At 37.0% G+C, this 15,468-nt stretch overlaps 1 pseudogene; it reads left to right on the forward strand.

Annotated features, from left to right (window-relative positions):
* The first annotated feature begins 2,952 nt into the window (after positions 1–2,952).
* LOC109077218 overlaps positions 2,953–15,468 on the forward strand; it is a 30,647-nt pseudogene continuing 18,131 nt past the window's right edge.

Genomic DNA, 15,468 nt, shown 5'->3' on the forward strand with positions numbered 1-15,468 from the left:
GCCCAGTAATTAACGTTCTGTATCAAAGTATCAGTTTAGAACTTAAAGTACCATAAATGTTTTGTAAATATTATAAATAATACCCGACAATCATATCAATAAAGCTATGTGTATTTCTGTTCACCTAGGTCAGTAGGTGGTGATAAACGATATTCTATATTACGCATTAGTAAGTTATTAAATATTTGACTCAATTGATTCATTTACAATTTACAATTACAAACTGAAATGTTAACAAATGAAGCAGTGGACTTAAAAGAAATTATTAATTCACTTAGGCCTATATTTATTCACAAACAGTTATTCTTTTCTCAGTGGAACACCACTTATTATTATATCTTTATAATTTTACTTACAGGTGCTGGTCATATAATTAGAATATCATCAAAAAGTTTATTTATTTCACTAATTCCATTCAAAAAGTGAAACTTGTATATTATATTCATTCATTACACACAGACTGATATATTTCAAATGTTTATTTCTTTTAATTTTGATGATTATAACTAGCAACTAAGGAAAATCCCAAATTCAGTATCTCAGAAAATTTGAATATTACTTAAGACCAATACAAAGAAAGGATTTTTAGAAATCTTGGCCAACTGAAAGGTCAGGCGAGTTTGCTGGCCAATTAAGAACAGGGATACCATGGTCCTTAAACCAGGTACTGGTAGCTTTGGCACTGTGTGCAGGTGCCAAGTCCTGTTGGAAAATGAAATCTGCATCTCCATAAAGTTGGTCAGCAGCAGGAAGCATGAAGTGCTCTAAAACTTCCTGGTATATGGCTGCGTTGACCTTGGACCTCAGAAAACACAGTGAACCAACACCAGCAGATGACATGGCACCGCAAACCATCACTGACTGTGGAAACTTTACATTGGACCTCAAGCAACGTGGACTGTGTGCCTCTCCTCTCATCCTCCAGACTCTGTGACCCTGATTTCCAAAGGAAATGCAAAATTTACTTTCATCAGAGAACATAACTTTGGACCACTCAGCAGCAGTCCAGTCCTTTTTGAAGCGAGACGCTTCTGATGCTGTCTGTTGTTCAAGAGTGGCTTGACACAAGGAATGTGACAGCTGAAACCCATGTCTTGCATACGTCTGTGCGTAGTGGTTCTTGAAGCACTGACTCCAGCTGCAGTCCACTCTTTGTGAATCTTCCCCACATTTTTGAATGGGTTTTGTTTCACAATCATTCCTTCCCTTCGCCTCTCTATTAATGTGCTTGGACACAGAGCTCTGTGAACAGCCAGCCTCTTTTGCAATGACCTTTTGTGTCTTGCCCTCCTTGTGCAAGGTGTCAATGGTCGTCTTTTGGACAACTTTGGGAATTTGGGATTTTTACTTAGTTGTCAGTTATAATCATCAAAATTAAAAGAAATAAACATTTGAAATATATCAGTCTGTGTGTAATGAATGAATATAATATACAAGTTTCACTTTTTGAATGGAGAAAGGGTCACTTTTTGACTCGAACCCACAACCTTAGGGTTAGGAGTCAAACTCTCTAACCACTAGGCCATGACTTCCTCAAAATGCAAAGCAGTGAAGAAACAGCAGAACAGCTCTAAAAAGAGACAAAAATAATTTGCGAATCCAACAACATCACAGAGATCCTGTCTGGTCCCGCTGTAAGCAGAGGCGGATGGATAATTACACAGTGGATTCCACTTTGGGAGGTCCAAGTATAATATAGATGATTGTAAAAAAATATATAATTAAAAATAAATAAAAATGTTCTGCATGGCACTGTTTCACACACAAGCTGTAAAAGAGAAAATATTGTGTGTAGTATCTGTATGTGAGAGAAAACGTAATGATTTTGAATGAACACCTTTTTAGTAACAAGACTGTGAAATAATGGGAGGAGTCAGAAAAAAGACTTAATAAAATTGTATTAAGTTGCATATTATTTTTGTTAATTTGTTTTTATTATTGAACTATATTACATAAAAAAGTTCTTCCAAAACACATTTTTCTTGCTTTCCCCCTCCCCCCTAATTAGCCCCTGATGTTTCGTCCTCCACCCCAGATGTTTTCAAATCCTAGAAACACCTCTGGTTCAACTGATATTACAAGCAGTATTATGAATGTTGAGGTTGTTGAACATTTTGGCTGTCAATGATAATTCCTACCCCTGTATGAGTTAATGGGTTTCTGACAGTGGAAGTGATGCCCATGGGACCATATAGCAACAACTCACCAGTGTGAGTGGACATTATCTTTCCTTTGATGCCTAATTGCTTTTCCTCCTCAGCAGTATAGGATAATTTGGAATAAATCCCATTATGTGTTTTCTGAGAAGAAGCACATACTGTAATCTGCCTTTAAGTTGTCAAGAATTACGATTAGAAGAAAAAACTGCGAACCGTGAACTGAAAACAAGCCTGGTCATCAATAATGTGATTTCCTAATAAGTTAGATCAAATGATTGATTATATAATTATCAGTGGTGACATCTGCACTTTAAAAAATGTTTCACGATTTCAAGTTATTTTGATGCTTTACAAAGATTGCAAGGCCTGATAACTAATGTTAACTCCTAGTTAATATACTACATTTTGCATATTTATAAATATATAGATTTACGCTGATGTTAGGTTTTCAAGTATTTACTTTAGGTTTTTTTTTTCCTTATACAAGGGCATTTTCATACAACTTATGTCAAATACTTTAATTAAACACATTTTCAATCTTCAACAGTTGTTACCAAAATCAAATGAACTTCAAGTACAGCCTGTCTGCAACTAAATAATAAAATGGATAAAAATTGTAATAATTTGCCAGTCATGTTGTCACACAGTAGATCCCAGTACCCTACGTTTTGATGTAATTGTTGATTTTATATATATAGAGAGAGAGAGAGTGAGAGAGAGAGAGCGAGAGAGAGAGAGAGGTAAAGAATAGCATGGCGCAGCGCGTTTACAGCCTTTGTCTTACCAATAATACTGCACGTCTTTCTGAATAGAGCTTTTCACTGTCTGAAACCATCCCAACATCTGATCTGCACGCGTCGCCTCATCCACTCAGCAATTGCGCATGCGCGTCGGTGGGCTCTAGAGGAGGCTCATGTTGTCTCTCCGCAGGAATGACGAACCTCGCTCCACACTGGTCGACAGGCACGCGCGGAAAGGGAGACTGAAAATATTCATTTGGTGGAAATAAAGATGATACGATCAATCACTTCCGAAAAAATACCGGAGAACGTCGCCAAACTGGACATTGTGGAGACAAAGGGAGATTTTTAAAAGGACCGGTCCTCTTCCATTTAAAAACTGACGTCTCCTGTATAAGTATAGCTACATATCCAGTGGCAAAGCATTTTCTATATGTGATGTCTGTCGTGTTTGTCAACAAACTGCGTTTGATAATGGGCATTTGGATATGCTTTGAAGAAAACGACTGATGTTACATCGAAAAAACGCTTAAAATGTGACCGTTCCAGTGAGCAACGATCCCTCCACTTTGTCGGATTTGAGGAGGCGTCTACTGGGAATAAGGGGAGTGCATGTGTCTCGTTTTGGAGAGAGGAGGGAGCTGTCCTTTCAGAACCACACACACATCTGCCACCAGCGGTGCACCACAAGCCATCAGCCTCGCACCTTCTCTGGACCTCATGGTGCGGAGCGTAAATTTATGACAACCTCCGCATTCATTTAACGTCTGTACTTTCTAATTTTCTCTTGGCATCTGGAGGCAATCCCATATTCACCTGACAAGAACATCAAACGCTCATGCAGCGGTTTCCTGCAGTTGAGCTGCATTTGCGCACCTGTTTTTTCTGCGTTTATACAGTTAACTCTCTTTTTTCCGTTGCCTAACAATTGCGCACATGTATCCTCCGGGTCTTTCAGCGTTGTAATGCCTGGCCCGGCCTTGAGACATGCCTAAGCGACGAGATGGGCCAGGGCGACGAGAAAGACCGTGTTGTGATTAACGTGGGAGGGATTCGACACCAGACCTACCGCAGCACCCTGCGCACTCTCCCCGGCACTCGTTTAGCCTGGCTCGCCGAGCCCGATGCCCACAGTCACTTTGACTATGACGCCCAGATCGACGAGTTTTTCTTTGATCGCCACCCCGGAGTTTTTGCACACATTCTCAATTATTATAGGACTGGCAAGTTGCATTGCCCCGCTGACGTTTGTGGCCCTCTTTATGAGGAAGAGCTGGCCTTCTGGGGCATCGACGAGACAGATGTGGAGCCCTGCTGCTGGATGACGTACCGGCAGCACCGGGAGGCCGAAGAGGCACTGGACAGTTTTGGAGGAGGGCCAGCTGAAATGGGCAACGATGATATGGACACAGAAGTTTTGGGTGATCCAGGGGATGGAGACGAGGAACTTGAGATGACTAAACGCCTGGCCCTCGGCGACTCACCTGACGCAAAAGGTGCAGGGTTGTGGCAACGTTGGCAGCGTCGTGTTTGGGCGCTCTTTGAAGATCCATATTCCTCTAAATATGCAAGGGTGAGTGATGAACAAGTTTAAAAGTGGCAACCCCGCTGTTCGCTGCTTGTAATATATCCAAACACGTGTTGCATTGAATTTGAATAGCCTGCCAATATTAAAGTCCAATTGAGCAACCCACAAACGATATTAAAAATACAATTAATACAAAAAATATAAATAAAATGTTTTATTAATTAAAAATTCTTCTGTACATATATTTTATAATGAACAACTGTCATGACAAAAGAAAATGCGGTATTATGAATTTTTTTCACCCCGGGTCAATCACTTAACCCTGAGAAAATCTATTCTATGACTCAAAAATTATTATATATATATATATATATATATATATAATGATGATAGTTGTATACTTATGTATTAAAGATGCAAGCAAAGCTGTTATTGATGTTTAAACCACTTGGCATTCATTCAAAAAACATTTATCAGAAATGTTATAAACCACATTTTAAGCTACATTTTTTCAAATGCATGAAACGTCTAGTGTGTTTTATATCGTTTTTAAGGGATCTCCCCTTTCTTATAATTTTCAACATCCTTATTTGACCCATGAAATATTTTTGAAAGCTGATCTCAATACAGTTTCTATTGAGCCCAACAAGAAGAAACTGGTTGTATTTGACCGCTAAATCTTGCATTTCCTGTAGCGTAATTAGCGATATATCAAACTGAAGCAACTAAATTGGGTCACCCTGGGGAAAACATGTGCAGTCATTCCAGGCGTCTTGCATGTAGCATTGATCGACAGCTCCTCTGACTGCAATACTGCTGTGCCACGCGCCGTGTGCTCCCTTCCCTGCCGCAGGCGTGCTCGTGCACAAATTAATCACTCCGGGAGAACATTAAAGAGAATACATCACGAGGCAAAGGCTTTTCTTTATTTATGTGCCCATGCTGCTTTGAGATAAGACACACAAGGCAGATAAAATCATTTTTTTTCTCAGGAGGTATGAGTGACAGCACTTGAGATGCTAGATGTGTTAAGCAGGTCCTGACAGACTTTTTCAGTGGGCATTAGCTGTTGTAATGTGTACAGTAATTGCTGAATTCTGTATAGATCAAACAATAAAGCGGGGCTCTGGCAATGCCAAGGTCGTGGTTTCAATTCCCAGGGAATGCCAGAACTGATAAAATGTTTGTCTACCAATACAATGTTAGTTGCTTTAGATTCAAAAAAAAAAAAAAAAAAAAAAAAAAACGAGCCAAATGAGGTCAAGAGTATTTTCTGCACTATCTATGTCAATTACAAGGCCAGTCTGGTTTGGACAATTGTGAGATTGCCCTGTTTTTTAATGCCTGTTTAATTGGAGTAAAATGGACCAGGACCACTGCCAAGAGCCGGATATTGCACCCTAGGGTCTAGGCTACTGAACGCTGATAAACGAGTCAAGGCATGTCGATGTACAGTTAGAAGTAGAGTGGATTATATCAGGAATCAATGAATCAAATGAACTTTTTCAGTGATAAGACAACATTGAACTTCTCAAAGCCAGAGGCAAGTGTTCAAGTGTGCTATTATGGAAGTACTGTACACATCTTTTACTACAAGAAACAAACATGACCTTACAGTACCACTTGTTTGTAGATTATTTGTATTATAAATGTACAAAATATTCACAATATATTAATTTATTTGCTATTTAAAGATGACACGCTTTGACGTTTTGTCAAATTTGCAACAAATGCCATTTCATTTGGATGATGAAAACACACCAAAATATTTTTAATAATGTGGCACATAATATTTAATTTGATATTAATGCTTTGCTTTTTATTAATGTAATTTCCTGACATGACTTGTATATTGATTAATAATGTGGGGAAGTGTTTGTGAAGAGCTCTGAATCAGATCTGTGCAAGTCAGCCTTATCGCAGTCATAATCATCAGTGATAATTGAATCAGCTATTCAGTGCATCTGAATTAATAAAAAAATGAGTCATACATCTGAATGAACTGTAGGCTTTATCCAAAACAGAATGGACATGTCTCAGACAATCTTTATGTTTATTGTTCCTGCATGTGTGTGGGAGCATGAGATTGAGAGACAAAGACAGAGCAAAAGAGTGAAAGAGAGACAGAGTTGTTATCCTGTTGTCATCTGGCAGATGTTTGTGCTGGTTCCCAAAGCACCTGATATTTTCATGTCCTTGGCAGGCAAGATGCTGCTTTTTACAGTGTATGTCTTGGGAATAAGTTGTCATGGCAACGCTTTCGGAGCTCTGATGAAACAGATGAAAGCTGGTCTTCCTCATGAGATGTCAGAAAACGCGGCAAACTTCTCTGGAGGCTTTCGGATGATGATTTGTCTGTGTACATGTTTGCCCCTGTGTCAGTTAGTTTATTTTGTAAATCCATCATTTAGTATGAAGTTTTGTTTACGCAGTGACAAAATATAAGCCAATAAATGAATAAAACACTGGAATTAAATAAAAATTTACAAGCATATGAGAGAAAGTGAGAGCTGAAAGAAAGAATTGTTATGAATTTATCTACAGTGGTAGTTTGGAGGCTAATATTCAAAAGAGGTGACCAGGCTGATTGGATACACACAAACTTACCACATATTAACATGATAATCAGATAAATTATAGAAACAATAAAGGCAATTTGCTTAAAATATGGCCCATACTCATGTGTCTTCCCAGTTGTGCTATACAATATTCCTATAATGTCCTATTCTCCCAGGAGGCCCTCTTACATGCTCCAGTGGCCCTTGCTCTGTACAACAACAGGAAAAGTGTTGGTAATTAATGCACTGGTTGATATGTGCTGGATGAGGGAATTTGCATGTCTCCCAGACTTCTTCTTCCTCCCAGGCTCTACCAATGGAAGCCCCACCAATGTGGGACAGAGAATGGTAGCCGCTAGGGATCTTGTCACACACTTGTCTTGTGAGAATCAAATCAATTCTCACTTTTCCCCATATATATCCCTGGTTAACAACAACTTTTTTAAACAAAGAAAATAATAAACAGTTAAATAAGTGGACATGAGCTTTTTTGTTCAGGTTTTGTGGACTTGGATTCTGAGAGTATAATATAAGTAACAATGAGAGTATAACATAAGGAACAATGTATTCATTTAGCAGATACATTTATTCAAAAGTAACTTGCATGTAAAGGTAAAATACAAAACAAGTGGTTAATTATCAACAATGCTACAGTCCAAAATTTTGAAATGTGATTAGGTGAAAAAAAGTTTTTGCTTTAGTAAAAGATGAATTAATTCAGGACATTGGGGCTGTAAAAATACAGATCCAGCTAAAAGCTTATAGTGGGATGTGAAAGTATCAATGACACCCACAGCGTGTTTACAATAAACAGCAGGATTTGATTTCAGATTGTACAGAATGAAAAATACTATGGAAATAACAGGGTTCTGTGCATATGGGGATTAATACAAATAAATAAAATAGAAGTAGCAAAATATATTTTCTTCCACAAACATCCAAGTATAATGGATTATCGAATAAGAAAAAAAAATGTAGGGTGAGTACTTGGTTCTATGCATCGGTTGTTGATTGGATTTCAAGATGTTGGTATTGTACTAAAAAATAAATGGGAGTTTCTGGAGTGAAAGGTGGATTAAATGATTGGAGAAATCCACCATACAGTGGGTATTTAAAAGGATCACCCCCTTTAAAATAATCACATTTTGTTGCTTTGCAGCTTGAAATGAAGATGGACACAGTTTTTGTTTTGTCCAGCTGTATTTACTATAACACCAACATGCCAGAAAAAAAAAAAAAACTCATTCAGGTGTAGCTAATCAACTTCTCAATGGCACACAAAGCCATTTGATTTTCAACTGTGATCAGCTGTGGTCAATTTGATTAGCTCAGCATAAAAAGAGTTTCATGTACAGTAGCATTTCAGTCCTTAGTACAACTGAAGCAAACAATCAACTATGGGTGGGCCGTCGGGATAAAGTTCTGGACAGGCACAAGTCAAAACATTTCAAAGGCTTTATCAATGCCTAGAAGCACAGTGAAGTCTATCATCAGGAATTGGAAGGTATTTGGTACAACACAGAAGGAGAAAAAGGTGAATGTCCTTGCATGGCTTAGATGGATCCTAGACCAAAATGTAGTTCAACAAAACACTGACACAAGGGGTGATCTTTTTTCCAACTCTGATATTGTTTTTTTTTTTTTATCTTTTTTTTTTTTGGCATGTTGGTGTTATATCTTTCACTTGGATGTTCTACAGTAAGTTGCACTGAGTAAATAGAGCTGGATAAAACAAAAACTGTGTCCGTCTGGGGTGATTTTTCAATACCCACTGTATGTCACCAGAGAGAAGTCTTGAGAACATTCTTGAGATGTAGTAGTAGGCAGAACAATGAAGCAAAATCAAGGCATTCTGAGTGTCTTTTTTTAGTCTTCAGCTATGGCCTGGCTGTGATGAGTTTGTTGTCACAGCATGATCTCCCACCTCCAACTCTTGTTTCTGTACCTGCAGAGAGGGAGGATTCACACATTATCACCTTCACCTCAACAGACTCCCTCCAGCCTAGACCCGCTCACCCATTGTTTTGAAACTCTCACAAACACAGAGCAGACGACACCTTCCTGCCTCTCCACACTAAATCATTCACTTTACAACATGACTGTTCTACATGCCCCTTAGCAGATCTGAAACAGCCTAATTAGGAACAAAAAGATGGCTTGTTTTTGCTACTATAGTCTTATTTAAATGGATAATGTTGATTGCTTTGATGGTATGATTAGTTCTTGAGGAGGAATGTTTAAAATGAAACGTAGGTGCAATTATAGGTATTAAAATAGTATGTAAGGGGTGATGGGATTTGGAGTTGGTGAGGGGCAGAAGAGAGGGTGTTTGGGCAGACATACATTTTAAACTTGAGTAGCATGAACAGCAAGAAATCTGAAAGATGCTCATCAATTTTTTTTTATTTTTTTTTTGCCATAGAGAAGTGGGCTTAGGAATCATTTAGGAAAGAAAACCCACCACTGCAAAACCAACAGAACTGACGAGATAAAATATGTTATCATGACTTCTGATAATTATAATTCTTAGACATGGCTCTTCAATTTTGTTCCTGCATGGGCACACAGATGACAACTTAAGGGGGTCAAACATTTTAAAATGTCCTCACTTCTTTACAAAAGTATTAAAACTTAGGAAATTCATTTAAAAAAAAAATCTGTCCATATTTTTGAGAATATTAATTCACTTAAGGAAAAATGGTAATCTTTCACTACATAGTTACTGTCATTAGGAAAAAATCAAATCAGAAAATAAAAAAAAATAAAAATAAAATGTATGTTCTTCCTTTTTGTTCTGTCTCCCATTCAGTGAGGAAAAACGATTGCATCTTTGTCCTACAAATATTGTGCATTTGGATAAGACACAACCAAATACATGTGCCTTAACTGTGCTAGATCATGGGAAACTAGTGTTGCTGAACTCTTTCCAGAAAAGTCTTAAACATGCCCAACCAGGTCCGGATCTGGACAAAGGACCATTCATTGATAACAACTGCACAGTACTGAACTCACTTCTGACTTCTCTGATGTATTAGGCAGTGAAATGACTTCATAAAAATCAATAAAAAGGATGTTTAAAAATGATTAACAGGCCTGATTTAGTCTGCGGGTCACAATTTGAGAAGTCCCCCTGTTAGGTTATAAGAAAAGTATTTTCTTAGTATTTTTAAAGGGGTGGTTAATTCCGATTTCACTTTTTAACATTAGTTAGTGTATAATGTTGCTGTTTGACCATAAACAATACCTGCAAAGTTGCGGCGCTGAAATTTGAATGCCTACAAAAACGGCTTGTAGGGACTACAATGAGTTAATAAACTCAAACAAACCCCGCCCACGGGAACATGCAGCAAAGGGGGCGAGGCCATGTTTTGCTGCTTTAGAGAAGAGAAAGAAAAAAACTATAGGTGCACATAAAAATCTATTCATATATGAATCGCAATTCTGTCTTCTAATATTCTAATAGATTCACAAGTTTCAAAATCAATGTTCTAAAGCAGCAGTTCTTAATACTGTTTCTTTTGTCACCTCTGCATCTCTCTCTCATTCAGATCATCAGCTTCAACAATGAACTGTTCCATTTATACACTTATTTTCACATGGCTACGAGAAGCGCTATACATAGACGGGCATGCGGTTGCCATACTGTATTAAAGCTTTAATCAGAATTAAACTGTTTATTAAAAGCAGAAGCAGTAGCTTTTACAAATAACGCCATATCTAAAAGTATGAGACAACAACAAACAAAAAACACCATTAAGAGCTGTGCTTGCACAGGTTCTGTGTCATCCTCTTCACTAATATTCTCTGGGCCTCAATCGGGCTCAAACTGGTAAGCAATATAAACAATGCCATTGTTTACAATCCAATCAGAGCACATGCTGCTGAGGCGAGGGGCGGGATGATTAGACGTGCACTAGAGGCAGTTTAGCCAATCACAACACACTGGACTAGCTAATCAATCACAGCCCATGGCGTATTTCTGAGGGAAGGGCCTCATAAAAGCAGGAAATAATCAGCATGTTTGTAGGAGAGGGGACAGAGTGGGGTGGAATAAAGGAAAATTATGTGAAAAATAATTTGTTTTGTTTTTTTTAAAACGGAGCATTAACACATGTTAGACTGCACCTCATAAACACAATCAAGCCTTGAAAAAAATCCAGTGAATCACCCCTTTAAGAAAATAATTTTAGGCACATATAGGTATAATAGCACAAAAGCTCAAATGTACACTACTGTTGAAAAGTTGGGGTCAATAAAAGAAATTAAGCATGAATGCATTAAATTGATCAAAAGTGAAGGTTAAGACATTTATAATGTTACAAAAGATTTCTATTTCTTTTTAACATTGTTTTTATCAAAGAATCATTAAGAAAAAAATCAACAAAATATTAAATAGCATTAATTAAGCAACATTAATTTTAAGAATTTTTAATTATTTTATTTGAATGATTTCTGAAGGATCATGTGGCACTGAAAAAAAATCAGCATTGCCATCTTTGCCATTTTACTGCGTTTTTAAGCATAAGAGACATATTTAGTCTTACCAACCCCGAATGTTTGATCAGTAGGTGTAAAAGTGAAATGGATAGTACTCTTTTATCAGATCTCTGTATACTCAAACCATGGACAGAAAAAACATACACTCTACAAAAGGTTTGAATCAAGTGACTCAGTTTCTGTACCTCTTGTATAATCATCATAATGTGCACAATAAAACATAAAAAACATTGTGATGTGGGTCTTATATGTCACATTAAAAGTCAAGCACATCATCATCAAGGTTTTTTTTTTTTTTTCCACACCAGATTACACACTGGTTGTGTGTGCTGTTCTGGGTGTTAGAGGACTGTGGGTAGCAGGGTTTCAGAAGCTTGGGATAGGGAGTTTTCAGGTATATAACAGGTCCATCTTTGTGTGATTTGTTGTTGCTTTATGCTGAATCATTAAGCATGGCTGTGATTTAAATGGAAAGGGACTTAACTGATGTCTGGTCCAGCTTTTAAACTGGACATGTCAGCTTAAACAATATATCTTTGCTCCCAATGTACTTCACAGGACAAAAACTTCTTAAAAACATTATGCAAGGATCTCTTTTGATTGTAGTGTCTACTGTCAGTGTGTGTTCTATCCACCTTATTTTTAAATTAAGTGGAGCCATAAATGGCCATTTGTAACTTCAGTGTCCGAGGTTTCCTATGTCATCTGTTTTTAGTTATTTTAGCTTGGGAAAAAAAATGTTATGTTGCATGATGTTGCTAAACTGATACTTATTATCAGATTATTTTAATTTATTATCATAATCATAAACACACTGATTTGTAGTGCAAATAGTTTTACCATTTACGTCACTTTGTTATTTACCAATTTCGGTTTACTTCTGTGTTGAAAAAATAAGTTGGATAAGTGCTGAATTATTTGGAAACAGAATAAGACACTGTAAGGGCGTATTATTGGTACATACACATAACACATGCAATATATGTTTCTAGCAATATAAGTCAGCATGAAAAATTGAAACAAGAAGAGGTTTCCCAATCCCTGGATTCATTTTTATTTAAAGAAACTTTTTTCTATCTACCTTGTGGCCACAGGCACATTTCTTTTATTCTTACTTTTCTTCTCCTAATTATTTATTCCTCTCTTTGTCTCCTTTAGTGAGTCCTTAGTTTAGAAGCTCATTTTCATTATTATTGTACAACTCAAAGGCTCTTCTCTTGGAGACCGTATTCCAAAAACTGGACACTGAATCCCATTGAATGATTATGGGGCAATGATAAGACCTGTTGTGAGATATCGTACTCTCTTCTCATCCGAACTGGCACCCGATCCTTAGAGTGAGCCTTGCACAGATTCTTGCTATGTAAATGTTGTACAGAAGTCAGCCCCAGAGGAAGCCTACAGTGATTAACATTAATTAGATTGCAGTAGCTGAGTAGAGCCAAGACCCTCTTAATTACCGGAGAGAGATAGGGTGGAGTACCTTGACACAGCATACTGGCTAACCTCTGGCATGTTCTACTGAAAGTGATCTGCTGGGAAAGGGACAGAGTAAGGTACTGCTTATCATGCCTTTAGCCAAAAAGCAAGAACATTAAAAATAAAAAAATGCCATGGCAACATACACTGTAATATACACGCTCTACTGTTCCATTCCTCCTAATTTTTAGGACACCCTGTGACTACCCCCTCCTCCAACCCATCTCCCCCAGTTCTGTCTATGAGCAGTAAGTAGAGCAGGACACCCTTTTAAAGAGCTGCGGGGCAACGGCTCTAGAGACCCAGCAACTGTGAATAGCCTTGATACCACAGGCCATGAGAATTGGGTGTTAGACACTCAAACTGGGGCACCCAAATGCAGTGAGTTCTGTTTTCATAGTGGATTTTGCACAAAGCAGGTGGAACTGTATTTAAGCTCTAGCAGATTTTGCTCCTGTGCTCCCAAACAGTTTTAAAGGTATAGTACAACCAAAAATGAAAATCCTGTCATCATTTACTCACCCTTATAAGGGGTGTAATGATTCTGTCAAATGACTAATGAAATGATGAACTGATGCACAACGTAATATATATATATATATATATATATATATATATATATATATATATATATATATATATATATATATATATATATTCTGTATAAATGTAAATGGCAATACTTCATTTTATTATGTATATTCTTAATACTATATTTGCACATTTTAGAGAAAACAGAATTTTTTTAGACTGTTGCTTATCTCATTGCACAAGCCAATAATGAATTAATTATTCCTCATTTCAGAAATTTGGACTGATGAAAGACTAATTCAAATGAAAATATATGATTATTAAGGTAATTTGAACTCTGCATAAATCCTGCACATTATATATTTAATTTTCATATAAGAAAAAAAGTTGTCTATACTAGTGTTAATTTAAAATCTATCCAATGAATTCACAGTAGATTTAAAGTCCTGTTTTATTCTGAAGGGAGATCCCAGAATAGAACAAGACATTAAGCAGAGCTTAAAACAAAGCACACAGTGAGAGCTTGGGGTATAAAGTGCTGCAGGAGGGACTGGAGAAGAGGCTTCACTGCAGCATATCTGTGAAAACAGGGGAAGATAGCTGATACCTTTCATTTTAATGCACTCTATTAATCAGACCACTGTCTGTTGTTCTGAGAGAGTTTCATCCTTTGTTCTTGTGACTGCAGTAAGCAATGAGTTCACATGATTCCCAACCCAAACAGTCCAACAGGTAATTCATCTGTGTGAATACAGAAAAAAAAAGAAAAGAATAAATATCACAGGTAAACAATTGTGCTGACAAAGCCATTCAGCAGTGCATGAACTAGAAACTCACAGAAATTAATGTTCTAATGGCCTTTGAGGGACAGCTTATTATCCATATAGCCGGAAGGCATTTGTGTAAACGAGAAGATAGCTGATACCTTTCTTTTTAATGGACTTTATGGTATGCTGACTGTTCTGCTTCCGTTCCAGATTAGTCAGACCACTGCCGATCAGCTCACTTTATTGAGGCAGAGGCAGTCTGTTTTCACTAATAAGTGATGTTACATGATTCTCAACCAAAACAATACGGCAGCAGCAATTCATCTGTGTGAAAATAGAGGAGAGATAAAAACCATTGTCACAGGTAAACAACTGACAAAGCCATTGAACATTGACATTGCGTCTCATTCAGATTATGCCACCTGTCAGCCAAACAGAACTGTACATGTACCACACATGGTGCTGAATTGCAACATAATAGGGTGAAAATGGAATCGTACTTGAATGGTACTCCAAGGAACGTCACAAAAATTTAACTTTCAGTGTTTTCATGCTTTGTTAGTGTTATGATACTCCTAGATTGAATATGTTTTTACCTGCACATAGACTCATAGACTCATCCAGCGCTATTTTGGTTTTTCAGTCCTTCTTAAGTCTCATTATTGTTTTGAGAGTCTGTTACAAATGACTAACTGTGTGAATTGGCTGCTGGAATGATTCAGACTGATTCAGACTGAAACATTTTCCTGTTTCCATAAAAAAATGATTCTAACGTAATTCATTAACAAACCCATTAATGCTAATTCTGATTCTAAACGGACAACAGAAAACGCAAGTCTTGATATATATATATATATATATATATATATATATATATATATATATATATATATATATATATATATATATATATATATATATATATATATATATATATATATATATATATATATATATATATCTATCTATCTGGTGGTATCCTCGTCAGGCAAGGATTTATCTATCAGTAAAGTTTTAGAGTTATCAGTCAAAACTTTTTGCAGCTATCTTTGGAAATGTGTCATGTACTGTTGTTTGTGGAAGTCTGCCCTTTGTGTAGCATACTTGTGTGATTATGAGTGTGCCAACATGATATTCCAAAGGTAATGTCAGAGGTCAGGCAGAAGCCCTTGTTCCTTATAGGAGACTTAGATTAATAAGGGAATCGTC

Source organism: Cyprinus carpio, chromosome A7 (assembly GCF_018340385.1).
Source record: "Cyprinus carpio isolate SPL01 chromosome A7, ASM1834038v1, whole genome shotgun sequence".
Lineage (NCBI taxonomy): Eukaryota > Metazoa > Chordata > Actinopteri > Cypriniformes > Cyprinidae > Cyprinus > Cyprinus carpio.